The following is a 4,056-nucleotide window of genomic DNA, read 5'->3' as shown; positions in this document are numbered from 1 at the left end:
GTATAAAAGCAACAAGATTAACAGCTAATAATGATTCATCTCAAATTTTAGAATAAGAACTGGAATGAGGCATGCATATGTTTTTTTTTAAAACACAAAGAATGTGCAGAAAATACTTAGACTAAGAAAATTTAATATTTATATTCATATACTGTGCAGCCGACCCTGAGGACCCTGGTTTGTGGTGCTCAGTTTAAGTGCAGACTTTATTTTAATAGCACTACAGGTGACCTAAAGCAAATATTTCAGGAATCGTTATATTCTAACAGAGTATCGTAAACATTTAGGAGTTTTCCTTAAATCATATGATGGAAATAATATTCTGTGATAGTATTAATGAATTTAGTGACACAGTTCTCAGGGTGTTTTCTACAGTGGGTTTCTAATGTAACTAAGAAACTCCTAGCCATATGAGTAAAAAGAAATTCTGTTACCATCTTAAACTCTTCTCCTTGGTTGTGCAGGATCTACAGATCCTCTTCAGCAAACCCATCTAGGATGCTGCTTGCTTGTATCAGAACTGTCCAGTGTCCTCAGTGTCTGTGCAGGCATAAGTGCAAAGTTCCATCTAAGTGCACTCTGTATCATTGTTTCCAAAGGAGAATTGTTCCCTCTAGTATGTAGTACAAAATGCTAGTGACAGTGTTAATTTTATTTATTCAGGTAAATATTCTTCTCTTTTGTGTTGGTTCCCATTGTCTACCTTGCACCCCCATACACATACACACTCTATTATAAAGATTAGCTTCCTTTTAGTAGTCTAAGTTTAATGCAGATTTCTATCATTTTGCAGACATATGTATTTCAAATTCCTATAGGAATTATTAATTATCCCTATGACTACAATAGCTCTGAGAGCTTTCTGAATATCCTTTTACATCATAACATTAATTTCTCTAACATATGGGACCATAAGTAGAGGCAATAGGCATAAATTGAATGTACATGAATTTTAAAAAGAAACAGATGAAATGGACAACATGTGGTGGAGGGAAGAATAGGTAGAGATTAGTGGGAGGAGTTCTTGATTTAACTACTGCTTGGAATGTCTATAGATCTTTGGAAGGAAAGAAATTCTGCTTAATATATGATAGAGATGAAGAATGAATTGGTAACCCAGTGGACTAATTTGAAGTAAATGCTTTGTGACTAAAAGCAATTCCATCTACACACGAGGGCTGGTTGTAATGAAAGATGCACAAATCATGTAAAAACCTCAGAAGACTGTCCATCAAGCACACAAATACCTAGCTTGATAGAGAGTGGGAGTCTGTTTTGTGTGTCAGTCTCAACCTCTGGATAACCAATGTTGTGGCTGGACCCACCTTTGCGGTTCCTAGTAGGATGGCAAGATATCCTCAGCAATAGCCATCACCATCAGGAAACTGTGTGGGGAAAACAGTTTATTACTTACAAGTCCTAGAAGTTACATGGCACACTTGGGGCCTCACAGTGAGGTAGAGAGAGAGGATGTGGGACTCAGGTTCTGCTTTTATGGGGATCAAAGGTGGGGGCTTAGGATTTTGGAGGCTCACTCTTTCCTGGTGAATTTAAAACATAGGAGCAGAAATTTAAAGCATGAGAAGAGGAAAAACAAGGGGCCAGGATGCCCATTTATCAAAAACAACCAAGATCTCTAAAACAAAGGAGTCTGGAGTGGGCTGGATGTGGCCTCCCTCTTCATCTAGTCCTCTGGGTGGCAATGTATTTACTTGAGATAGCACTCTTTGAAGTGGATGTCGAGGACATCAAAGCTCAGGGCAGACACATGCATTACCAAAAAAAGGAGAATACCCAACTACCAGAGCTTATCCTACAGAGGCAGCCACCTAACGGTGCCCTTATTTGGAAACTGTATCTTTTATATTTTGTCCAAAAAACAGAGGGCTCCAGTGGTGAGAAGCAGGATCAAAACCAGAGAGTGGATCTCTGAAAGAGAGAAAAGTGAAGAAACTCAAAGGAGATTCCCACCAGCCCCCCTCCACCATAGCTCAGCACTTCTGCGGTGAGGGGTGTGTAAGCATATTTCCTCTCTCTCTATATAGGAAGCTTCCCAATGAGATTATGGTTCTTCTATCAGGTTCTTCCATCTTTAGTCAAGGATGAAAATCTTTTCTCCTATTCTTACTCAGAACTGCAAACAATATTTTTGAAGTACAGAATTGCTGGACTGGGAGGGCTGAGAGTCAAAGTCCACTAGAGATTGTCTTATACAGAAGAGAAGCCTGAGGCTTATAAAGAACTGAATGTGAAAATAATACAGGTGCTTAGAGACAGAACTAAAGCCATACTGAAGATTCCATAATTCCACAGAAGTTCTCTTCCATCTTTTTCTGAGCCCCATCTCAAGTGAGTATAAAAAAGCAAAACTGGTATTAAAAAACAAAAAACAAAAAACCCACCTGAGTCTCATTGTTAAACTTTCTTGAACAACCACCAACAGTTTCTGCCATGCGAATCTTCAGCCATTCCAGCTTTATGAACTTCACTTTGATGGGCATACCTGGCTTAGAGTCATAGCACTTACGGCTTTCTCTTTCTTTCTCCTCCATGTTTTTGGCTATCCTCAATGGCAATGGTGTTCTCCTCTTTCTGGTGGCCATAGAGCCCACATTTCACACACCAATGTACCTGCTCCTGGCTCTGCTGATGGTGGCTGGCTGACCTCACATCCACTGACTCTATTGCCTAAGCTCCTTTGCGTCTTCTGGTTCAGTGGTCAGGATATAGCTGCCAATGCCTGCTTCACCCAGATGTTTTTCATCCATGGAGCATCTGTGGTACGATCAGCCCTACTTGTTGCAATGGGCTTTGACCACTACGTGGCTGTGTATGAGCCATTACGCTACATCACGATTCTAAGCCATTCCTTGTTGGACACCTGTGACTGGTGGCTCTAGCCAAGGGTGTGATTCTTATCCTGCCAATGCCTCTCCTACTTCAAAGGTTGACCTTCTGCCACCTGGTCATTCCTCATACCTACTGTGACCACATGGCTATGGTGAAACTGGCCTATGATGATGCCAGACCTAACCATATCTATGGGCTCTTTGTGATTCTGCTTGTGGTTGGACTAGATTTACTGCTCATTAGCCTGCAAATGATAAATGCTGGTGACAGAAGAAAAGGGAACCCTTCTACACTGTTGGTGGAAATGTAGTTTGGTGCAACCATTGTGGAAAATAGTATGGATATTCCTTAGAAAACTGAAAACAGACTTACCCTAAGCTCCATCAATCCCACTCCTGGGCATATATCCAGAGGAAACTCTAATTCAAAATGATGCATGCACCCCAATGTTCATAGCAGCACAATTACAATAATCAAGACATGGAAGCAACCTAAATGTCCATTGGCAGAAGATTGGATAAAGAAGATGTGGCATATATCTCACAATGGAATATTACTCAGCCATAAAAAGAATAAAATAATGCCATTTGCAGCAACATGAATGGGTTGGAGATTATCACACCAAATGAAGTAAACCAGAAAGAGAAAAAAAAATGTCATATAGTATCACTTATATGTGAAATCTAAAAAAGGGACACAAATGAATTTACTTACAAAACAGATCTGGAGGGTAGGACAAGAATGGACACTAGGAAGATCCTGGGCTGGCCTCTTCTGATAGAAATTTACAACTACAAATAGACAAACTATCTCTTAGAACCACCTGAAGACCAGAAGAAAGTATTTTCCACAACTAAACATAAAAATAAAAAGCCTCATATGGATGGGCAAGAGAAACAGTAATAGGATCTGAGTGAGACTCACACACAGTGGGGGGGGATTTTATAGCCTCAGAGGTCCTCCCTAAGGTTTGAGGGCTTTGAACCTCACACTGGGCTCCCCAGCCTGGGGAACCTACACCAGGAAGATGATCCCCCCATAATGTCTGGCTTTGATAACCAGCAAAAGCCAGAGGGCTGTGGAAAACTAAGAATCCACTCCTAAAAGGCGCACACAAAAATTTACTCACCCTTAATCCCAGCACATAGGCAGCTATTTGAAAATTCCTGGGTAATATATGATTCATTAACTAATTTTAGGATGTTT

The 4,056-nt window shown here is 40.4% G+C and overlaps 1 pseudogene; it reads left to right on the top strand.

The window, feature by feature from the left end:
- Positions 1 to 2,451: 2,451 nt before the first annotated feature.
- On the top strand, positions 2,452 to 3,160 carry LOC102534401 (olfactory receptor 52P1-like; annotated as a pseudogene).
- Positions 3,161 to 4,056: the final 896 nt, after the last annotated feature.

This window comes from Vicugna pacos, chromosome 10 (assembly GCF_048564905.1).
Source record: "Vicugna pacos chromosome 10, VicPac4, whole genome shotgun sequence".
In the NCBI taxonomy this organism is placed as follows: domain Eukaryota; kingdom Metazoa; phylum Chordata; class Mammalia; order Artiodactyla; family Camelidae; genus Vicugna; species Vicugna pacos.
This window is presented reverse-complemented; position numbering and strand designations above follow the sequence as displayed.